At 46.5% G+C, this 25,525-nt stretch overlaps 1 protein-coding gene and 1 non-coding gene across 2 annotated transcripts in view; one reads left to right on the top strand and one right to left on the bottom strand.

The window, feature by feature from the left end:
* The window catches only part of DIAPH1 (diaphanous related formin 1), an 867,093-nt gene that overhangs the window by 286,179 nt on the left and 555,389 nt on the right, over positions 1-25,525 (bottom strand). The gene's annotated exons all lie outside the window — the stretch shown is intronic.
* On the top strand, positions 9,023-9,206 carry LOC146810709 (U2 spliceosomal RNA). Its single transcript, XR_014967174.1, has one exon. It is a non-coding gene; the product is annotated as a U2 spliceosomal RNA (small nuclear RNA).

Raw genomic sequence — 25,525 nt, 5'->3', positions numbered from 1 at the left:
TAACAGTGGAAAACACAATACATCATTTTTTGAAGACGAAATAAACGTTTTTCAAAAATAACGGTTTACAAAAGCGCGCAGGAATAACAAATACACATCTTAAGAAACAAACCATACAAATATCACTAATATGGATGATAAAAAGTCCACAGGCCCAGCACTTGACAAGATGTCAATTTTGCAACAGAATGTCGAAACTTAATGCAAAAACTTCTCTTCTATCTTCCTCTAACGTGCCTGCCACCTCTCCTATTGGACTAGCTCGAGAAAAGCCTGCCGTTACCTGCGGCCTTTGTACATTCTGCAATCATTCATTCAACGTGTTTTCTAAACCGCACCAGCATTTCTAAGATGATTACATGGGGGTCTTCGTAAGGCACGAACGAAGAACGATGAGTGACGTAATGTGTGTGGTGAACGGTGCAATACGTGCACACGAGTGGCAGGCTGTCATGAAAACGTTGGCATGCCTCCATTCAACAGGGCAGATCGAATACCTCTACTACTATCATACACACACTAGGAAACACGGGTACTGATTCCCTCCGCACGACAGAAGCGCAGCCAACAAGGGCTACCTTTTGCCTTTCAATAAAGGACTTAGGGGTTCAGGCAGGTAATGGACGGTAAACAGAACCACAAAACCCAGGCTGCAAGAACTGTATAAAAAACCCAGGCCTGGGTGAAGGTGCCTCATCTTCCATGCTGTGGTCGAAGACACCAGGCAACAATATACAAGGCAGATGCAGCAGGCTGAAGTGAGGCTACCGTACCGACACTAAAATGTTGCAAAACGAAGTCTCTATAAGGCCTACTTCTGTTCAGCACGATCAGTTTTGTAAGAAGTGATGGCGTGGTGTACCAGACAAGTATGTTTACAATATGTAGGCACAGGCCAGCTGTGCGAGTATGTGCCAGCCTGTGTGTATTAGGTTGCAAATGGGGTCCACGCTCCAGTTCTTTAGATTCTGTATGTCCATGGCCTTCAGAGAAAGGAAATATGGCGGTCTCCATTAGGATGGTGTTGCAGGTGTACCCGCCAGACTCACTACTATCTGCATTCAGGGCTAGAAGTGGAAGTATGCATAAGGCTGCCTGTATTAGGCTGGTTGAAATGCATGCGTTTCTCCCAAGGTAGGTACTGGCACTAGTTCTAAAAACAGTCTGCTCTTAAATAGCAGTGAAAGAATTAAAACTATGGATGGCAGTCAGATGCCTAAGTTGCAGGCAATGAATCTCTTTCCAGCTTAATATGTCTTGTAAGCATTGACACCTGTGGGTAAAATATAAATGTTGCCTTCATACTTCTATAAGAAGCAAACCTTGTGAAAGGTGTGACATTTTATAAATATCACACACAAGAGATTCTTCACTTTCAAACAGAACTTTCCCAATGAAAGGTTATTATTTTCAGCAAAACCTACTTTTACAGATTTTTTCTGCAATTGAAAGTTTTACATCTTCACAAAGGATTAAACATTTTGAAGAGAATTTCGATACGTTACACAGGAAAATAAGTACACGCCCCTAACCGAAAGGCCAAGTACAGAGATGTAGGTTAGGCCAATGTCACAGGCCCTGGCTGAGGAGAGCTGTGACGCGCATGTCAAGGACAGACAGCATAAGGCTGCGTAGAAATCAGATAGTATGCACCACGACACAGTAGGGATAGAACTGCCCGTTTCGCACATTCATACTAGCAGTGTAAGAGCGTCTGTCTAGATCGTGTTAATGTCAGCACCTGGCTGTTTTTGCTTGGAACGAGCACTGCCAGTATTTATTGTAAATGCACTTGTATAACGTTTACTAGCAATACATGGCCTTCTTTGCGGATTATGCTATTACTGTGTCTTGGCAGTACACTTCAGCACAGTTCGTATGATGATGCACATGTGGTGTGGCATACCATATTAGATGACTCTGCCGTTGGCCCTTGCTTTTGCATGTTCATTGCACATGGACATATGTAGTGAGGTGCAGTTTGGTAAGCAAAGACTATTGATTTTAAGGCAATTGGCACTTGAAATGTGTTCAAGAGTCTATCCATGCACCTGCAGTACTTCCAGTTACACTGCACACTAATATTCCACTCTCTCAACTGCATGGCCTTGCAGCTCAGATGTATTACCTCAACTGGGTGTCACGTTTGCTGCTGTTTTATGCAGCGTTTTAGCAAAAGTGTGTGTAGGATAGACATTAGTCAATGCTACATGGAAGGGCCACGCAAGCAGGTATTCCGTACTTCTTCAAAGTAGCCCCATTTTAATTTAGAACCCAGTATCATTTTTCTCATCTGATACTAATCTTGAATTGTCTGTCTTTACTGTTTTAACAGACACTGCCAGGTTCACTCAAAACGCAACCGGATGTCCTGCTCACATAGCAGACTCACCAATAGCCCAAATAGACACAAAGTTCAGCCTAACTACTGCTCTGAATCTACATGGCGATATATTCACAAATCACTTGCACCTGTACATTCAATTTACATAGGCAAATGGTTTGATTTACAGTTGTAAATTCAAACTCAAGATAATTTATACATTTGTAACATTATCCCAGTATGGTGCAACTTTATGCAAGATTACATTTTCTCCCATCTGCAAGGGCGTCAGAGGCAAGCATGTCCCGTGCAGTTTGTGAACACGAAAAGTTTCGTAAGTTTTTCGGTAGTCACAAACCTCTATGCAATCTAAAATACTTGAAACAGTTAACGACTATATTCACTTCCTAGGTAGGACTGGATTAAAAAACATTCAAAAAATGAGGACAGTGATGCCCTAAGAGATTTCTTCACGGGCAAAAACATATGTTGCTCATCGAGAATTAAAAATAACTAAATGGGATATCTCATTAACGTTAATACCCTTTCACATGCACGGCTGTGGACCACTGACAGTACTGTATGCAGAACACCAGCTGCATAACTAAAATTGGGAATTTACAAAACTTTGCCAGTAGTACTCTTGGAAACGATGATGGATTTTACAGCAGAACTAATTTTTAAATCCCAATACTTAGTAAATCTGTACTCATTACACGGTGCAAAAATGCGGGTGCAGATTCACAAATTGTTTGTGAAACAGGCCCCGCACCGCCCACTGCACAAGTAACAGCGCCTGTGAGATGTTTATTGTTCCACAGAGCAGAAACTACCCAGAAAACCGGCATTTTGACTCGAAAAGTGAGCTGTTAGTACACACCGTCGCATTTATATTCTAATTAATGCTTTATATACTACCAAAATAAATAACTGAACCATGTTTCCAAAGAAATGGTGTTTCTTGGGCAGCACGCCTCATCGGTATTTAAGGAGCTATCAAACCAGCCGGGGAAACAGTGAAGCATTATCTACTGCATTTTACACAATACAAACGTCAACCAGCTACGAGTGACTATTAAACAAATTCACAGAGAAGAAAAACAACGCAGTTTCATCATTCTTGAGTCAGAATACGCCGAGGACACAGCAGCGACAATAAAAAAAAATCTAACAAAAGAGCAACAGTGCCATCCAGCGTTAACAAAATGTACAGCTCCCTTGGAAATTGAAATCTAAGACAAAATAAAACAAGCATTGACAAAGCCAAGAGGACTTGTTCACTTATTTATTGGCTTTGAAAATCATTTTTGCAATGCAGAACTGGCACGAAAAAAACTGCAACGAGGCAGGCGATCAAGCCGGCCAGACCATTCTGTTGGTGTGCACATTCGTGATGACCAATGCCCTCGAATGCATCAACATTCATAAGCACACCTCCAGAATGACGCAGCACCTTTTAATTTCTTTATTCACCAAAATACACCACTAAAACTGCAAATTAAAAGTAGTAATTTAATTTACCAGAAATTATTCTTCGCCAATGACGGTGACGGGTCTATAATAAACATAAAATTAAACAAATAGATGTTAAAATGGCCAAGATGAGTGGGGGGAGCAACAGAGGGGAGGACAGAGGGCGAGGACAGGGGAGAGGGCAAGGGAAGGAATCAACGGGGCGGAGTCAAGGAATCACCGGAGGAACTTTAAAACGTTTTTAAATATGTAGAGATCCCGGCAGCAAATGGCAGATGTCAGGCCCTCCAAAATGTAAAATAAATATAAAACAAAACACTAATTTCAAGAACTGCAAAGAGCTGTGGAGCAACAGAGAGCATGAAGGGGAAGCAGCAGGGGTTGGTTATTGCAGGAGAGGCGCAATCAGCACGCTAGAGGTAGCAAGAAACCGCTTTCATTCTCATGGAGTGCTTAATGAAAATAATAATTTCCTACATGTGAGTAGTGGAAGGAGACAAAACCACCCAATCGCGATAATAATAAAGAAAACATGGTCCAGCTGAGGGACGAAGAGGAAGGCCAGGTTTCGCACTAGAAGCACGCAAATGAGAGTGACAAAGCCATGGATGTCTCGAAGTCCACCGTCAGATTTTGGTATGGTCTCCAAGAGGTCTTTCGCCAACAGACAGATAAAATAGGACTTTCAGGTGACACCTATAAAAGATAATCTTTAAAATACCACAAATAAGCATCTCAGTAGGTCACCAAACAAAGCAAAAAAGCCTATTCTGCACCTTAACTATTTTTCATCGCACTGTGAAATAATTTTCAGTCTAATCAAACCAGCCAAAATGGAAAACCGACTCAGGCTTTCTCTGTATGTTTACTTTTGCGCAGGTTTTCTACATAAAATAGAAAATGTATACATTGACAACGTAGTTCTGACTCTCATATAGATGTGAAGCAAGCATACAATTTAGCATCTTTGTGAATTTGAAAAGGTTTTCATAGAACCTAATGAAGATTGCAAGAAAAATAAACATGGTACACTCGTACTACATACGCCATTTCGTATTACGCCCTACAGGACCACTGCCTAGCAAACCGAGCACACCGAATTACTCCCTCAAACGTTGAGCAGTGATTTCAATATTTTTTAAAGACAATCTTACAATGTTCCACATCACTACATTGTTGTATTGTAGTAAGGCAATCCTAAACAGACTCACCTGATGCTTTGTTACCCAAGACTTGGGCACCAACTAAACATGTGCCAATGCTTAAGAGTGATGATAAAGCAATCAGTACTCTGTAAAACTGGCAGAACGCTGGCCAAAATTCGGCGTGACACCTTCAAGATAGAGGTCTATTTTACACAGTACTCTCTATGTAGGATATTATATCTACGGAACATATTCTAATGGCTAGCAGAACACGCCTAAAATGATATGACTTTGGATCCAGCCCATCTGCAAGTAAGAACACAAGATTGATCATTACGAGCACGAAGGACTGACCTCTTTGACACTATGGGCTTGCTTGTGAAGGGTATGTCCTGCCTGAGGTGAGGCATGCTAAACTAGTTTGTAAGTCACACGTTTTCAGGAGCAGGGCGAGGTGTCCGGTGGGGGTCAAATGTGATGGCATGGTGTTCTAAGAACAAAATATCGGTGGCTTTGACAGCATTCATCAAGATGTGTTGTGCTTTGCCACCTCTGTACGCGTGGATGTTCCTAACACTGATGCTATCCCATACGCAGGTCAAAGTACTGCGATTGAAGATGTGGGTTATGATTGCTGCATTTGTAATGGAATCTTACCAGTTCCAAAGTTTCAACTGCAGCCACAAACGGTGACATACCACGGCCACAATACCTGCCCTCCCTGGTGCTTCCCCCCTTCTCTCTATGGGTTCTTTCTGGGCTGTGTAGAGACAAGACCCGGACTATCTTCTTTTTCACTGCAATGACTGTACACACCCTGGCCAACTGCGCCACTTGAGGGTATGGCAGCACCGGCTGGTGCACTCCATGCATCCCCTTAGCTTAGATGCGCAGATGGAAAAGCGCGCTATGACCAGGCGCGAGGGACACTCTCTGGCTGACCCTCCCACACTCACGTCCAGCACATGGTGCACTCCGAAGCTGTCGAATGACCCATGTGCATACATACTGCACATGCATGCAAGGAAGATTGCAGACATGTACATTACTGAAGCAAGATGTGTTTGCGTTAAAATGTAACCTTTTAAATTAGTATCACAAACTGGAATCTGCGTCTACAATCAGACACTAAAACAGAAGTCACAATAGGCACGGCACTATTTCTGTCCTACAGAAGCCTTGACACGGTTTTAAAATTGGAGCCCCCGGTACTTTATGTTCCCAGAAAGATTAGCAACATACTGCTGGTCACCTTGAGCACAACAAGAAACTAAATGCCGGAGAGGCGAAACAGGCATGCACGACACAAACATCTGCCACGATGTATTGCCTTTGAAGACAACAGAAAACATTTTCAAACTCGCCCTCTTCCCCGCACCCACACACACTTCATGGCATTTAACCTTCTAAAATAGATCATCCTTATATCAAGGATAATGGTTAACGGATTATTGACAATCAAAAGAAGAGACCAATGTCAAGAGCCACAAGAGATCAGCAAGACAGAACAAAGGCCCCAAGCCACTGCCTACACCGCGGATGCACGAGTGTAAGCAGGGCACAGGCACTTTAAGAAGGGGCGCATCTTCGATCCACCACTAGAACTAGAACCCAAACTCCTAACTTCAGCACTTCATTTGATCTGTTAATCATAAGGCAATGATGAATGTACAAAGCCCTGATCGTTTTTATTCCAGATCATTTAATTCAAATGGTGTTGATAAACCCTGTGGTTGAAGTGGGGAAAAAAAGTAGGGGAACTGAGGGTGGAGAATCAGAGGGCGGGAACAACCCGAGGATTGGATCAGTGGGCAGAGCCAGAGATTTGGCCAGAAAGAGCAAAACACCCCAATTTTAAGTATTTGATTGTCATTTCATTGATCAGTTACAGCTTATTACCCCATTTAATTCGACAAATGGATACACATGTATATTTAAGATGTAATGAGTTATTGACATTAAAATACATTCACAAAGTCGGATACATTTCCAATCACAGAATGTCCCAAATACACTTAAAAGTGGAATCGCAAGCCATTTGTCGCCGAGCCATGCAGTTTCTGTCTTCTGCACTTCTCCTCCCTTCTGCCATAAGAGCAGTTCAAACATGAATGGCAATATATCCTACTTTGAAAATATTTTCCACATAATTATGGATCTGCCATATTTGCCATATAATACATTATCTGATGCATAACCTGACGATTTGAATCAAAAAATTGTTTGTAGTTCAAACGGGTCAAAAGTTACTAACAGATGTAACTTGTGTTGCTGTGAAGTGGAGGGCCCTTTGTAAAGGTTGACTGGTCACCTTTCTCACTGCTGTATTTGTATGTTACACTGGCACTATTGAGGAAAAATCTTTGCAGAAACGGGTATTTTGTGTAAAATTTGCAAAATAATAAAACATCAGAAAATGTACCGCATTATGCTGCAAAACAATTTTGTCCTCCAGTGCTGCATAATTCCAGTGCCCCAAAGCAGGCAGCACAAGCTAAAAGTGCTTGCGCATGATGTAAAGAGACCTTGAAGTTTGAAAACTTAGTTTGGTGTAAAAACAAATCCTGCATTCCCGATCCCTGGTGAGTTTCACTACTACTGCTGAAACAAGGTCAAAGGAGGTGCCAATGGTTGAGGCTCACTGGTCTCAAGGGTCCTGTCACTTCTTGACAGTCACTGATGCTCTAGGGTGTGCTGCTTCATAACTCTGCACGGCCTTCTAAGGTCTAGCATGAGAATGTGCTCCCTCTGGAGAGTGGTCTGCTGGACTGGTCATGAAGGCTGAACCTAGTTCCCTAGTTCCAAATTTTGCAGGTCTGGCCATAGTGACACATCCTCTACCCCACTGAATACCATACTGCCCGACTGAGAGAAACGTGCACTGGCTTCAGCTACAACTCAATTGTACCCTGTTATAAACACCTGGATGCGACAATTCAAATCAAGCACTAGACAAGAGTATTATGCTGCCTGATAAAAAAGTAACAACATCCTGGAAAAAGCAAACGCGGATAGGGAATGCAAGATTAAGTGAAGCATGTGAAATGTAAGCATGAACGACAGTGTTACATTAATGCTTCTACACCCATTCAGAAATCAATGAGCATTTTTGCGGAAAAGTTGAGGATATTACTACAGGTCCCAGAAAGGGACCCGTTTCAATGCCCATTGCTTATATCCTTATAAAAAGTAAGCAGAATGGTTTAAAGAGACCACATCCCTGAACACAGAGCTTCGGTACATATTTTATAAACTAAAATAAGGGAAACAGCTGGTAAGGATAACATTAAACGTTTCCCACAGTTATTAAAAAAGCGCTCCGGTTTCTTGTGTTTCCCAACTTACTTGCTGTATGTTTTTATAGAGCGCAGAGTTCAGATCCTGGCAGAGTAGGCTGCCCTTGCAGACCTCGGAGCTGAGAAAAGAGCAAAGCTGTAAAAGAGGGGTTGGGACTTCTGGGCAGGTACGAAAAACAATTTCCAAGAGAGGCTGCTGGGGCTGGATCAGCCCTGAATACATAGGCCAGTGGAGGGCATCTTCGATTGTAGCCTCCTTTTCTCCTATTTTCCGGGTCTAGCAGGGTGGAAAGCGGATGGGCAAAGTCAGCCAGGAACTCCACACTGAAGCCCTCTTCTTCTATTCCTGGTGGCGTCTTGTCAGGCTGGGTGAGCCCGAAAGTAAAGAGCAGATGAGGTCAAAGGCAAGGCCACCAATGCATCCTGATGTGACCTTTGTGTTGTTCACAGTGGGGGGGTTATGCAGTTAGCGTCACTAGTTGAGGTGTAAATCAATGCAGGGCCATCATAGGTAGCTGTTTTCGCGGGCTTACCAAAGACTGATGGCACATTCAGTGTTTCTGGGCAGGCCCCTGCCCCCAGATACAGAGGGAGAGAGGGTGGAGGTCGCGGCGACTGATAAGGCCATCCTTGATGTGCACCACACAAGGGCTCGATGATTATGTAATTCTTTTCAAGCAAGGTAAAAGGCCAAAGGGATAGCTTAGGCACTTGTTGTCAAGTTTGTTACTTATGGACAAATAGGTCTTTGTGGAAGGCGTCAACTGTATGTATCTGAACCAGACACAAGTTCCTGACAAAAGAAGAAAAAGAAAATCTGGTTTTATCAATTTAATATCCGATACGTCGTCTATCTGGGGATCATATATTAAATTGATTTTTAGAACAGGGTGATGGAACAAGAACTTGCTCTGTGCACACCACACATCAACCTGGCATTGCAGTAACTCCAGGAATGGCACACTTCCCCACCAGGGGAAAACAATGCTGTCAAAGAAAGACGAAAAAATAAAAGTAGCACTTTACTCGCAAACTCTGTAAAGTTGCCCTTGCATTTGGGTGTGAATAAAACCAATCTGGCCTCTTTGTGACAACTGTCTTACTTTAGAAGGTTATTTATTTATTTTTCGTCTTTTTGACCTTTTTTCCCTTATCTCCGTCCCGAGCCTGCACTTTGGAAGAGAAAAATGTCAGAAAAAGACGACATTTCAAGAAAAGGTGCTTCTTTCTTTTTTGGATCCATTTCACAGGGAACGAATGAAGGAAAGTAGAGGAAAGAGAGGGTAAAACCAGTTTGTTGAAGTCACGGTTTTCAGCAAGTGAGGAGGAGCGAGACAGACAGAAAGAGAGGAAATAGGAGGAAGAAAGAATGAAGGGGGGGGGGGGGGCACCTGCCAGCAGCAGATCAAGAGAAGTGGGCACTGTTCTTGTCTTCTCTGGACAAGAAGGAAGAGAGTAATTTTTCTTCTCTGCTCACACCGCCCGTCGCCGAACGGCCAAGCCTTATCGATAGGCCTTGGCTGTTTCTGGCATCCTGGGACGAATTTAGATAAATAAAAAAGTAGGGGGACAGAATGCAATACATTAAAAAAGTAGGGGCACGCCGTGCCCTGCAGATCTCTCCCACTTCAACCACTGGATAAAACACGTTGGTTGTAAATGTGTGAATGAACGTTATTTGCTGAAATGGCTTGAATGAAACGTCTTTAATTATTAAGTGCAATTGCTCATCAGCGGCCCAACACCACTATCAAGCTCCAATCCCCAATTTAACATAAAATATTTGTTTTGTAGCCTCCGCTCTGCGCTAAAGCACCAACTTTAAACAGGCAGCAGTGTGCCGAGATTATGGAGTAAGAGCACGGCAACTTACCCTTTTGAGTCAATCACTTACATCAATGAAGCCCATTACTGGCACATCTGTATTTGCTCTCAAAACGAGTAAGATTGCTACATTTAACAAGCATTGGCAATTCCAATAGACTTGGCATTAAAGGAATGTTGTATGGTAATGAGAAGCATCACAAATAAACCGCATGGGAATAGATATGTATTTGTGTGGAAGCAACGAACTGTAGAATACCACTGGTGGAGGTTAAGGACGGGTAGTAGTTGCAATGTTAAGCCAGACCAAACAAATCGTGAAGGTTTTTTGCACTCCCCCAATCTATGCTGCAGCCAGGGACAAACATCATACATTACCTAATTATCGAAGACAAATTAATAGCATTGCAATGTCGTGTGTGCACTTCGGAAATTTCAAGCTCAGGCAGCTGGATAACGGCAATTATCACAACTGCATGGAGGGCAAGGATTTTATTTTCGTGGAAGCACACACCTTCTGCCCAATCAAAACATGTTCTCCTGACTCCTAACATGTCGGCGAAGCCAAAGGTCCTCTCTAGTGATTCTCACATAATTGTCTAGCGAAACCGGCGCAGTCAAGCCAGACCATAACAACTATGGAATCCAAACTCCTGAATGGATCACAGTTTCTATCGCACAACTCATGTAAGGCATAAAAGCGCCGTAAAGATTTATGGAGTGTTGGCGCCATCCTGTGGCTAAAATCGACATAACTGGTTAGCACACTTTATTTCTAGTGGATAACCAGTTTCTTGGTAGTTTGGGGAAAAACAGACACGGTCCCTCAACCTTACTAGTCTACCTAAGGTGATACCAAACAACAGATATACGATGTGGGCAGGAATGGAATCAGGCATCCCAAGTCGAGGTATCCCATCGGTAGAAAGCAAGTAAACTGATGATTTTAAATTCTTTATTATTCTTGTACACTCTCAATTTACCACATAACTAAGTAAAAGTATTACAACACTTCGCTGTTACCAAGGCCAATTAAGCAATTGTCAATCGTGCTATAACATACCGGGGTGCAAACGAAAACCAATCTGGTACGTTGTCTTTTGAGGAAGTATCTTGTCACTTTTCCCTGACCAACTCCTAAATTTGCACACTGTGAAAGCTGACTTGACAAACTTATTGTTGTGCTTTTGTAATCTCATAACACGAAATTGGCCTTGCTCGAGCCGACGTCTGTTCGGGATCAGAAAGATCACAAAGAGCTCAAAGCGTCAAGGGGGGCGTGGCTTGGCATCGATGTGAGGGGAAGCGGACTCCTGAGCTCCGTCCGTGGCTTCCCTTCGCTCGTAACTATCCTGACTATGTGAGGGGGCCCCTCATTCCGCAATAGTTGTCAGAACAGCTGGTGCCACTGGACAACGCCTGATAAGCGACGGAGCTTGTGATGGTCGGACTATCTCACGCGCTGGTGGCGTCCCTCTCGCGACCAGCGCGTGATATTGGTTCTACCAATGCTATCGACTATGTGTATACCTTTGAATGCCCTCTGAGCTCTAGTATGGAGCGCCGCCGCCGCAGGGTTTGGGGAATACTGTTATGATGATCCGGACGGCTGTATGGCTGGACGCTCCGTGTAACGGGTGGATGGATTGTGAATAAACCACTTCTACTTCAACCTATAACGTCTACTTGTATGAATCCAATCCTGTTTCATCTGGCGACGACTGGGAGTCCTCCACCTGCATGCCCACGCCCACTCCTCGCACCAACTTTGGAGTTGATCGCGGAAAAGCGAAGATTCAATTTGAAAGAATTTTACCTGCAAGTAGGTCCTCTCCTATAAGGTACGTGTGCCAGTTGGTCATCGGAGCTTCTGGATTTGCCTGTGGTAGCAAGCGCATACTTCGCATTTGGTAGCGTTAAGTTTTCATCGGAGCCAAAGCGTGTCACACCCCTACTGCGGACGTCATCATGTTACAGTACGCGACGCCATCTTGGATTGGGCTCGCGTACGTGTAACCTAATTGACTATGCAGCATTTAGCCTCTCTTTGGATTTAACTCCGTAAAGTCAGTTTATCTACCCTACGACGCTCGTCAATTTCTAATACATGCGCAAACCACATTACTCGACGACACGCACGTCTTGGTCAATTTTATACGCGTGTTGTCAGCCATAGGTCACGACGATACGCACGTCATCTTGTTTTATTCAAATTTACATTATCATTTTAGTGTGTACCTGGCTACTTACTGTAACTTTACATTTAATATGGTTATTGTTGCAAGTGTATAACTACACAATATTATTCTTTTTCAGTGTTACTTCTATAGCTATGTGGTTACAGGTTATTTTTTAACAAAATGTAATTTTTTTTATTTCACTTCAAATTTAAATGAAATTGGAGCAAAGTAGGTCACCCAGGTTTCCTCAAAAGAAACAACCTCTTTTCTGCTACAGATGTGGCTCAAAGAATCATATTGGGAATCACCCTGCTTGCCCAGCTCTAAACAAACGCTGTGTTATTTGTAAAAAAAATTGGTCATTTTCACGGAGTATGCAGAAACGCTAGGAAGGCAGTCATCGTTCGATACATTGAGACCGAGGTGGAATCTTGTTCTGACTCTCTAAACAATATTGTAGTCACTTTAGACTGTGAAGGGGACGCTATATCAATAAAAGGTCCTCTGTGTCAAGCAATCATTGACAACATCAATTTACAGGTCATGGCAGATTCCAGCTTGCCGATTACTATTCTTCGGGATTCCACATTCTACGATTTGTGGAAGGATAAACAATTACTGCATTCAGATGTATATCCAAAAGCCTTTGGCGAGAAAGACATTAATATGATAGGATATTTTCTTGGGGTTGTACATTGTCTTGGTAGAGAGACTTCAACAAAAATTTACGTAGCAGAAAAAGGGAAAAACATTATTGGTTGGAAGGACTTAGCACGTATGGGTCTAAATTTAGTTCCAGGGGACGAGAGCCCGATAAAAGTGGGGATCTACCTGTTTGCAATGTCGATTGTGCTGATTCTGTTACCAATGTAAAAATGGTTGATGAAATAATTGCTGAATTTAAACCTGTGTTTAGTGACAAAGTAGGTAGAGTTAAAGGTGTGGAACACCGTATCAAATTAGTTCCGGATGCACAGCCCGTTTCACATAAAGTACGCTCGATCCCTATGAGTGTAAGGGAAGAACTCAAGCTTACTTTAAAAAACTTAAGCAAACAAGGTATAATCGAAGCCACAGATTCGTCACAGTGGGTGGCTCCCATCGTAGTCGCGCGGAAAAAGTCTGGCGAGGCCAGACTTTGCGGTCTCTTAATAAAAATATTTTGGTGGATTGCCACCCACTGCCAAGAATCCATGAACTTCTAGCAAATATAGGAGGGGCTAAGTGGTTCTCTTTAATTGATCTGAGATCAGCATATCACCAAGTGTCCCTTTCCAAAGAGTCTCAGGAGTTGACTACATTCGTCACCCCTTTTGGAGCGTACAAGTTCCACCGTCTTCCTTTTGGGTTGGCGTCAGCCGGTAGTGTTTTTCAAAAATTGATGAATACGCTGTTTCATGACGTTAAGGGGGTCCAAGCGTATTTGGATGATATTCTAATTTTTGCTAAGTCATTTAAGGAACACGATGATATACTCAAACGAGTTCTAACAATCTTAAAATCTAAGGAAATGACTGAGACCTGACAAATGTAAATTTGCAGTGCAAGAACTGGAATATCTAGGTCATAATGTCTCTAGTCAAGGGATTAAGCCTAAATATTCTGTGATAAGAGCTATTGAAGATGCTAAAGCACCTAAGGATAAAGACACCTTACGCTCCTTTCTCGGCTTAGCGGAATATTATGCGAGATTTGTGCCGTGTTACGCTCAAGCCGTGGAACCTCTGAGGGTGTTACTTAGAAACGGTCAGAATTTTGTATGGTCCGAGGATTTGGAAATTGCTTTTAAGAATGTAAAAAAATTAATTGTTTCAGCTCAAGCACTTCATGCGTTTAGGGATGACTGTATGTCCATGATTACTGTAGATGCAAGCATGCTTGGTCTTGGTGCGGTTCTCAGCCAAAGGGTGGATGGACGTGAGCTCACTGTGGCATTCGCTTCAAGAGCTCTTAAACATTTCAAACAGCAATACAGCACGATCGAGCGTGAAGCTTTAGCGTGCGCATGGGCTGTTCAGAAATTTAAAATGTATATCTGGGGACGCAAATTTGAATGAATAGCTGACCATAAACCTTTGGTATATATTTTCAACAAAGTTAACTCTACTAATATGTCTGCAAGATTGATGAGACTGGCACCTAAGCTACAAGAGTATAACTTTGTGGTTAAATACATACAAGGTGGGAGGAATTTCAGGGTGGATTGTTTGTCCAGGTTACTTATGGACAAGGACGATGAGGAGGATTTTGCATTGGAGGATATTGAATGTGTGGCGGTAATTGACGCAGTTCATGAATATGATTCTGTATTAACCGAGAATGATTGGAAAGCAGCTTGTGAGAAGGATGGAATTTTGAAAAAGGTGATCGAGTACTCAACTCATGTTTGGCCTGAATCTAGGTGTCTGAATGGTGATTTGCGCGTTTTCGCACAAGTATCAAACGAACTATCCGTGGAGAATGGTATTGTTCGTAGGGGGGATACGTTTGTTCCACCGGCAGGGGTGCGGCCTTTAATCATCAACAAGGCACATATTGGACACCTAGGGTCCACTAAGACTATAATGAAAATTAAGCTTCACTATTGGTGGCCTTCTTTGGACTCACAAGTCCAGAGTGTCATTGATAGTTGCCCAGAATGTCTTCTGTCGGACAAGCATTGGCGGACACTTAAAACACCTTTGCATCCTACAGAATTTCCGAAAGGCCCATGGGAAAAAATAGGATTGGATTTTTCTGACCCTTATTCTAGCTTAGACCATGAAAAGAAATATGTTATACTAGCAGTCGATTATTTTTCTAAATGGATGTACCACTGTTTTGTTCGGTCCCCTGATACTGAATCTACAATTTCATTTTTAAGAAAAATATTTTCGTTAGAAGGTTCTCCCAAGACTATCGTAACTGATAACGGCACAAATTTTGTTTCTGATAGAATGTGTAAATTCCTCAACAAGCTAGACATAAAACACCTTAAAGTGGCCCTATATTCTCCCACTTCGAACGGATTAGTTGAACGAGGTAATAAAGTAGTGAAAGAAGGCATCCAAACTGCCCTAGCTTCAGGGTTGGATGTAAGGGAATTCATGGTTCAAAAGGTTTTGGAGTTATAACACATCGCCTCACTGCACAACTGGGATACCACCTTTTACTTTGTTGAGGGGTAGGGAGGCCAACACAACGTTGTGTCCAACCTTGTTAAAGGACAGGTCGACCAAATCTAGAGTCAATTTCGAGGACGTTTGTCATAGAGTGCATGCCAAGCAGTTACTTATGAAAGAGAGTTTTGACAGGAAATGCCGTTTGAATGGTGAGGACGTGATGGTTGGAGAGTGGGTGCTTATTAAAAAACCTACCATGGTTAAAAAAGGGGAGTCAAAGTTCTCGTTTCCAGAACAGGTATTCAAGGTCAGCAAAGGAGCTGCTTTTGTTCAAAATAGAGGATGGTGGAACAAAAGACAACTTGTTAAAGTCTCTCCCGATCAAGTTAGGATATTACAAGGGAGACAAAGGAATTGTGAAGATGACCTCGATTGGGGTCACTGGTTGGTTTCTGGAGGTACTGTCGGTCCCTACAATATGGTTCACTCTTCTCAGGTGGCGAGTGGCAGCCAGTTATCGTCTGGCTCTTCCTCCTTACCTGTGAATGCTAAAGGGAGCGCTAGTTCTTCCAGGGGCCGTGTTATAAATGTTCCAAAAAGGTTTGAGGATTACATCAGATATTAATTCTGTTCATCTTTACTTTTGTATGTTGCATTACCTTGTTATTTGTAACCTTTGTATTTGCTTTCGATTAGTTTTTCATTTTGTTTTCTTTTAAGGGGGAAGGTGTTGTGATGGTTAGACTATCTCACGCGCTCCCTCTCGCGACCAGCGCGTGATATTGGTTCTACCATGCTATCGACTATGTGTATACCTTTGAATGCCCTCTGAGCTCTAGTATGGAGCGCCGGCGCCGCAGGGTTCGGGGAATACTGTTATGATGATCCGGACGGCTGTATGGCTGGACGCTCTGTGTAATGGGTGGAAGGATTGTGAATAAACCACTTCTACTTCAACCTATAATGTCTACTTGTATGAATCCAATCCTGTTTCAGAGGTGCCCCCACGACGGAGGAAAGCTGAAAATCTCTCCAGCTCGGCTCCGAGCACGGAGCTCCCAAGATGGCAGTCAGACACTGTTGAGGCCGATATCTCTGAGCAGTGGCCAGTACCGAGGCTCCCTACCCAGCCTGGGCGACGGCGCGGAGAGTGGACTGCAGAACGACTGGTAAGGGGAGGAGACCCCTCGGCGATAGCTGCGCACGGTAGAATGACCGACCCGGCGCCGAACGTGAAGCCCACAAGATGGTGGCCGCGAGGTGGTGAAGGGAGATGATTGCGCAAGGACACTGAGGCCCGCATTTCAAAGCATGAGCGGTCTGGACACTGAACCGCGAACCGCTGCGAGTTGGAGACACAGCGAGCGGGTACCTGGAGGCCGGGGAGGGACCGAACTTCCATGAACCCGGCGACTGCCCGCAAACTGGAGGGGGACAGTGACCCGAAGGACCCTACTCATCGAACCGGAGACCACCCACAAGTAAGGCGACGACTGTAGGACTGTTGCTGCCTCCGCTACCAGAGTCTCAGTTCTTGTGGACTTGCGCAACACTTTGCTGCGGCTGTGGGGTGGGGGTCTGTCGTCGGTGGGGAGCTGGTGCGGCAGACACAGGCGGCGGAGGCCGGTGCTGGGCGGGAGAGACCAGAACTATAAAAATCACCGCTGCGCTGCTTGAGAGGTGCGGGGGCATTATTACTCTGGTCAGGAGGGTTGGAAGGCCTCAGGAGTGTGCAATGAAATACTTGAGGAGGGTACAACCACCCAGTTTCCCTTCCGAGCAAGCAATCTCGAATAGCGCTTTCTGCCTGCTGTGAAGCCCCAGGGGGAACAGCCTACTGCCCCGGGGTGAGCTGCTGCGGGTCGACTAGAGGGCACAGACGGTGGAACCTTCTGTTTGGCGAGGGAGGGCAGGACTATTCTACTCATCACTGTGTGGTCCGTGAAGTACAGGAACACTGTCACTTTGGTCGGAGGGGCTAGATGCCTTGAGGCGGGTGCACTGAAGTCCCTGAGGAAGGGCAGTCCGCCCCGGTTCCCTACTGTGCAGGCGGACCAACTGCGCCCTGACCTTGCTGTGTGGCCCCAGGGGAGTGACCTACTGAATAAGACCGTGCTGCTGTGGACCGTCTCAGTGCACTCTGAACTTTCCTGTGCTCACTGCCTGGAAGATCCGGGTGACCCATTGCAGCCTGCCACAATGGGATGAGTATCCCGCCGGAAGGGCTTCACGGCCTTGCATGTGGAAGAAACGGGGCAACAATCCGATGATGAGGAGGTGGCGGAACAGAGGGACGGGGCAGCAGGGGGCCCCACATTGGTGGACATAATGCAGGTCATCACCTCCTCGAGGAAGGCCTTGGAGACCAAGATTGGCACCATAGGGGTGGATCTCAATCTACCGAAGGACGACCACCGCAAGCTTAAAGAGCGGGTGAAAGCTAATGAGAAGTCCTTGGCGGAGGTACCGGACGCAATCTCTACTTTGCAGCGCTCTCTAAAATTGGTGGAGGACAGAGTCAGGGTCTTGGAGGTGAGAGCGGAGGACAGTGAAGGGCGCTCTCGCATGAACAACCTGTGCATAGTGGGGATCCTGGAACGGGAGGAAGGAGATGACGCTGTTCAGTAAATGGAAAACTGGCTTAGGGCCATGATGGCTCCGGAGGGGCTCTCCCCCGTCTTCGCCCTTGAACAAGCACACAGGGTCCCAGCCAGACCTCCCAAGCCGGGTGCAGCTCCGCGACCGATGGTTGTGCGCTTGCTCCATTACCACGACAGAGACCACATCTTACAGCAAGCGCGGGGGAAGCAGAACCTTCAAATCGCGAACGCCAGGGTGATGATCTTCCCGGACTTCACCAGGGAGGTGCAGAGGCAGCGCGCTTCCTATCTTGCACTAAAGCAGAAACTCCAACAGCTGCAGTTATCGTACGCCATGTTGTTCCCAGCCCACCTAAGGGTAGTAGACGGGACCACTACACATTTCTTCACTACTCCGCAGTACGCATGACAGTGGCTGGAGGCGCGAAAACCGAGAACAAGGAATACTTCTCCGTCGAACACTGTGGAACAAAGCTCACCTGCACATTTGGGATCACAGAGATCCAGAACGCCGCCGGGACTCCAACTTGAGAGGGACAGGGCAGTGCAGGCGGTTGCAGAGATCAGCCAGGGTAAGACTAGCCCGAACTCCAGTGTCACTAGCCATAGCATGGGTAGACTTGGGACTTCTCCTACCAGCAGCACGAATGGGGGCTCTGAGCCTGAACTTCCCGAGGTTACACCCCAGACGGCGGATTTACTCCTGTGAGATGGGTGCATGAAGTTGGGTGAGAAAAGACTTAGCTGGCGCCAGGGTCTGGCCCCTGAATGTGCCGAACTCCGGGGGAGGAGGGAAAGTGGTACCAGACACGAGCTGTTGATGGGGGCTCCACTGTTTGATACGGGCAGGGGGGGAGGGAGGGGAGTGGGGCGGGAGGGCTCCGGGCCCTATGGGGTCAACACACGCCTCGACGCGTTTAGTGATCAGTTGATTGATGCACTAGTTTGGATGGGAGCTAGTTCAATTGTGCCTGTCCTGGGGAGTGGGAGTTGGGAAGTTCAAGGGGTTGCAGGGGTTCCTATCGGGGTCAGGCATGCCGCTGGGGAAGATCAGGATAGGGAGACACTGAAGAAAGTACTATGGGATCCACCGTAGGTATTAAATGTATGACCTGGAACGTCAGGGGGAGGCACACAATGACACGTTGCCATTAGATACATGCTTACCTTGTGAGAAGAGGGGTGTAGATCGCACTATTACAGGAGACGCATCTCACAAAACAAGAGGGGGTGGCTCTACAACGTAGATGGCGGAGGCAGGTGTTCTGCACAGCTTATTCGGCCTTTGCAAGGGGCTCATTGATTTGGATTAGTGCAGGGGTCCCATTTCAGAGTACTGGACAGCTGGTCGACCAGGACGGAAGGTACGTGGTGGTTTCGGGGTGCCTTGGCGGTAGGGACATTGTGTTGGGCAGCATCTATGCCCCCAGCATAGATCAAGCTGCATTTCTTGCGCATCTCTCTGAGCAGCTGGCGACCATGCTGACGGGGTCGGTATTACTGGGGGGAGACTTCAACTGTACTGTGGACGTTGACCTAGACCGTTCGCATCCTCCTCTTGCGGATGCCCCGGCGACCAGGCTGGCGGCAGCGAGACGGGCATGGCAGCAGCAGTGGGGACTGACTGACACTTGGAGAGCTTCTCATCCAGGGGATAGGGACTACTCTCATTTCTCTTTGTTGCATGACTTACATGTTCGCCTAGATCCGATCCTCTGCTCGCCAGACGTACATGGGGGGATCGTCCACAGTGAATACTTAGCTAGAACGATATCGGATCACAATCCGCTGTTGGTGTCGCTGAATTGGCTGCGGGGTCGCCCCGCTATTCCCACTTGGAATAAGGCCGGAGGCATTGGAAGATCCAGTGTTCCGGGACACAATAGGTCCAGCGATAGAGGATTATTTCAGGGTCAACACTGGGTCAGCGGCAACCCCACTCGTAGAATGGGACACCTTTAAGGCAGTGGTCAGGAGGCGCTGCATAGGGGAGGTGGTGGGAGTGCGGAGGGTGCTGCTGCAGGATGTCCAAATGTGCAGAGAATAACCTTAGGGATGTAGAGAAAGAGAGACCAGAAGGACCTGATAAGCAGGACGATCTCCTTGCGGCTTGTGAGGCCCTAGCGGTACAAATAGAATAACTGCGATGCATTGGCTATAGGGCCTACACTGCTCGGGCGCATGCCGACCGGGACAAATCTGGAGCGCTACTGGCGTGGCTGGCCAATCCAGCGAGAAGGGGGGACGTCGATATTGGAGTTGCTGGACCAAGGAGGTGACGCAGTGTATACTCAGTGTGCCATTAATGAGCAATTTCTGCAGTACTACACAGGGCTCTATCAGAGTAAGCTTGCCCCAGGGCTCCCCGGTGATGGGGATTTCCTGACCGATGTGGAACTCCCCAGGATTGAGGAGGAGGCGGCGGAGGAACTAGGCAGGGATATTGAGGTGGGGGAAGTGCGTAGAGCCATCAAGCACATGGCTAGGAACAAGACGCCGGGGACAGATGGGCTTCCAGTGGAATTTTATTCTGTATATGTAGACGCCCTGGCCCCGCGCTTGGTAGTCCTGTATAATAGCGCGAGACAGGAGGGTTCCCTCCCAGCCTCTACGCGAGAGGCAATGATTGTCCCCCTTCTGAAACCGGGGAAACCGGCCTGGGACCGGACCTCCTATAGGCCACTGGCCATGCTTAACTTGGACTACAAGATACTGAGTCGTGTGTTGGCTAGTAGATTGCTGACACATATGTCGACCCCAATTCATGTGGACCAAGCTGGATTTATTCCGTCTCGGAACAAAGCAATGAACATTCGGAAACTCCTGCAAATTCTAGGGGAAGATACTTATTGCAAGGAAGATGCCTGTATTTTTACGGTTGACAATGAGAAGGCTTCCGATAGCCTGGAATGGCCGTACCTTTTTAATGTCATAAGGGCGTTTGTATTGGGGGACCGATTTGTGGAGTGGGCGGCGATCTTGTACAATGACTCCACTGCTATGGTCAGGACGGGAGGACTGATTTCTGATACCTGTAAAGTGGGCAGGGGTACGAGGCAGGGGTGCCCGCTGTCCCCTGTTATTTCCCCTGGCCATGGAGCCCATGGCCTTCCATGCCAGGACGGGTAGACATTATCAGGGGCTACTAATGGAAGGACCGGTGCAGCATATAGCGCTTTATGCAGACAACCTGCTTTTGTTTCTAGCCAACTCGGGAGATGCGCTTCGGGGAGTAAGGAATTGTTAGGCACATTGGGGAGGATTGTGGGGCTCCACGTCAACTGGACCAAATCGTGCCTGTTCCCTGCCAGCCCGGGAAGAGTCGGTATGCAGAGTGTGAAGGGGGTACCATTGGAGACCAGCTGCTTGCTGTATCTGGAGAACCGAAACTACCACAACACCGTGGATCTCCTGGAGGGTAATATAGGGAGGGCGGTGGGCAGCGTTAAGAGCTGCTTCAAATTCTGGGGAACACTCCCATTGTCTGTGGTAGGTAGGGTTGCACTTGTGAAGATGGTTACCTTACCCAGGCTTCTTTATCTCTTCGGGACGCTCCCCATCTGGATCCCGCTTAAGATCTTTGTGCAGCTCAATGCCTTGATCACAGGGTTTTTATGCGACAATGGGAGGCGGAGAGTGGCACTTATCACTATGCAGCGGCCCAGGGCAGAGGGGGGTTTTGCTCTACCGGACCTTGAGGCCTACTATCATGCAGCGCAGCTTCAATGGTTTACGAAATGGGCGGCGAGGCGAATCCGGGATTCTGAGGATTTGGGTGGCCAGGACTCAAGTTTGACCCAGCTTTCTCGGGTGCTGCTACGGTTGCCTATGAGAGATAGAACGATTCCCCCTGATTCCGCTACGGGTGTGTGAAGCACTGCCCCATGGTGCGATTGGAGCAAGTTGCGCCAATGGGAAGACGCAGGGGTCATCACTATTGGAGACTTGTTTGAGGATGGTAACCTCCTCCCCTTCCAATGACCTCTTGGAGCGCCATAATCTCCCACGGGGAGGGCTTTCTCTTCCATGCGGCTTTGACAGCAGCCATTAGAAAGCACTGGCGAGAGGGGTTGGTGAAACCCAAGACGTTCCTGGCATGTCAGTTCGTAGTGATGGCAGCGGGGACTTTTAAAAAAAAACAACATTTTATTAGTCAATTTGTGCATACATCGCAGGGCTCTGCACACCAGAGACGTCTGCAGAATCATACAATAGATCAGCATGAGAGCAATCGACTTTTGTGGGTGACATCAAAATGCATACCCAAAGCATATAAAATATTATAGAATCCCCACTCCCTCGCCCCGCCCCCTGAAGTCGCACATAGTCCGCATAGTCCTGTCCACAGCCTATATATAAAACAAAATTGTCCTATCACAATAGCACACATCCCCCCCGGGCCCTCCCCAACCCAGCACCTCCACAGACCCAATGCGCACCAGAAATTACCCCAATGGATGAGCATCTACAACAGCTGGCGGCTCCAACCACAAGCCCCAATAATTCGCCCATCGTTTCCATATTTTGTAATGCTTGCATGGGCATCCCCTGGCTACAAAGATAGGCTGTTCTAGCCCCATAGAGATGTCCAATCCATTCTTCCAAGCGGTCACCGAGGGAGCCCGCGTCGCCTTCCACTCCGTGGCGATATCTCGCTTCGCCAGTGTGAAGCCCAGTTGCATAAGGTGCTGTTTGTAGACATTCCCCCCTATTCCCTACATGACATGAAGCAGGGCCAGCCGCGGAGTACGAGGGAGCTCCCACTCCAAAACCTCCGTAAGGCAGGTAAACACCCCTCTCCAGAAACGATCTAGGAAAAGGCATTATCAGACAGTATGTATGAACGTGCCCTCCTCCCGACCACATCGAAGACATTCCGGGGAAGCGATCAGCCCCGCCCGCCATAGTCGTACCCGGGTAAAATAGACCCTGTGCAGATATTTGAACTGGACGAGGTGAAATCGCATCGCTATGGCCGCTCCACACGGAGCCGCCACGGCCTCCACCCAGTCCTCCTCCTCCAGCGTGCCCACATCCTCCTCCCAGTCCCCCGAAGCCCCTGAAGTGTGGGGGAGCAATGAGTAACCAGGGATTGATAGATCCGAGAGATCTTTTTTTCCTTCAGATTCCCCCATGAAGACTTTCGCTTCTAGTGGACTGAAGTCGGGGAGAGATTCCAGACCTTCCAGGCTAGGGGACAGTGCATGACGAAATTGAAGGTACCGATAGAATTGTGACCGTGGCATAAGGAAGTCCCTCTGAAGATCCTGGACAAACCTGAGTGTCGTGCCTCTCATAACATCCCCCAGAGTTGAAATACCAATGTCGTCCCATCCCCGGAAGCCCTGCAGGGCCGCCAATTGGGGCAGGCGCCCATTATGCCAGAGGGGGGTCTCCCGAGTCAGAGTGTTCCACCAACCCATGCGTCGTAACGCCTGCCTCCAAATCGGGTGACAGTGAACCAGTTTCTATTGGACCCGTTTTCTCTGCCATGTAGGGTGCTGCAGGGCTAATCTCTGAGCTTGACACTTTTTAACCTGTACGTCTCCCCACTTGCCAGGATAATATGTTCATTGGGCTACAAATGGTCTCTTAGGCCAAAGACACCCAGATCATTGTACGATTTCTAAAGATACGAAAACTACTGCGTCTAACTTCAACCATTGTATAACAGCAGCAGGATGGATGGGAAACAACTACCTGAAGCTCAATGGGGAAAAGACTGAGGTGTTGCTCTTCAGAACACAAGCCTCTATCTGGAATATTAACTGGTGGTACCTTACCAAAGCCAACAAAGAAGGCTAAGAATTTAGGAGTGATTTTGGACTACAATCTCTCATTGTATTGGCAGGCCAATTGCACTGCGTCTACTTGCTTTATGGCTTATTAGAATGCTGAGGAGAATCTTCTATTTCATCCCCCTCTTGGCACGGAAATAAGTGGCCCTGGCGTTGGTCAGGTCAAAAATTGACTACTGTAATGCCCTCTACTTAGATACCAACAAGAGCTCCCAAGCCAAACTGCAGAGAGTGCAGAATGCGCTGGCCAGGTTTCCTTTGGATACTCCAAAACGGTAGTCAGTGTCTAAGGGATTACATGATCTGCACTGGCTCCCAATAAAAATGCACATTATGTTCAAGGCCCTCTACATAGTGCACAAGGACAGTTACCAGGTCAGCCCGGTGGGAATCAAGGATATGTTTCACTGCTATATCCCTGGGAGAAATCTCTGCTCAGCTCACCTTAACTTAACGACAGTGCTTAGAGTTCACAAGAAGAGATGGGGAGGCAGAGCTTTTTCGGTCGCGGCAGCAAGACCTAATCATCTGACCTGTATAAAACTACATTCTACCTTCAGAAAAGCCTTAAAGACTTGGCTTTTCACTATATAGGGAAATCTTCCAGCACGTTTTTGCAATTCTGCTTAACTGCTTCTGGCTGAATCGGACCACTGAGACTAAAGTGCCTTGATGCATACAGGCATTTTCTGCACTTCATAAATCTTGCTCAAACAAAATCCAAAATCTACCTGTGCCGTTGGCATCAGAGCAACATGGAACCAGAAGGGGCCTCGATACTAGGGTGGAAGTCTTTACCAGAGTCGGTGTGGGCCCACAAATAGTTTGATAGTGGCACACTGCCGTAACCTGACTGGATGCCCCTGCAGATCCGTGGGGCCTGAAGCCATGTAAGAGGGAACCAGATGCACGTTCAATTTGCTGGGCTACTCGAGAAACCATGGGTGAGCTGTGATCAATTGAGGGAATCCGCTCCAGAACAGGTGACCTTGATAAGAATGCGATTGACCTTTTGATGCCCTTGCACATTCTCTCTGGAGTCAGAGTGGTGTGATGTGTCATGCCTCACCTCACTTTTTCTACCCCTTTACTTTGACTTACCAGAGGACTTTAAGTGGGAAGTGGAATGGTTGTAGAAGCCCTGAGGCATGCAACTGGATCGACAAGTTGGACTTGGAATTATGTGAAGGCTGCAACACCTTCTTATGTTTGGAGATATACAACTTCTCCCCCCAGCCTCAAAAATGCCTTTGGGTCTATGAGGACGTACTTATCACAAGAATGAGTAGTGTCCTGAGCCTGATCACCAGAGGCACACCTTGTGCAGGTCCACAACTGACATCTGTCCCAGCAGTCTTGGTACGGCTTGAATCTTGTTGTTTTGGGTGGTGGTATTGTTCGCTAGCACACTGTGGAAAGGTTTTAGAGTATTAATAATGGTTATGTTTGATTAATATAGAGTCATGAAGTATGTTATAATCTCTGGTAACATTGCGCTGCTTATCTTGTGAGTTATAAGCCTGCTTTCATGTGGCTCACCACGAAAGAGGAAAAAGTGAAGTATTGGATGAAGATTTTTAAATTGTGAGATGGTGTAATTGTGGACAAATAATTTTTAAATAGAAAAAGGATGTACAGAACACAGCTCTAATACAACAAGTTTGAACAGTTCATGATCCTCTCTAAAGTCAATCCTGTTCACTGCTGTAACACAAGTTTTCATCCGTGTAGTCATTAGGCTGGGGGTCTATGATTGTTTCCATCACTCCATTGCATAGGGAAAGA

The sequence above is a fragment of the Triturus cristatus genome, chromosome 7 (assembly GCF_964204655.1).
Source record: "Triturus cristatus chromosome 7, aTriCri1.1, whole genome shotgun sequence".
Lineage (NCBI taxonomy): Eukaryota > Metazoa > Chordata > Amphibia > Caudata > Salamandridae > Triturus > Triturus cristatus.
This window is presented reverse-complemented; position numbering and strand designations above follow the sequence as displayed.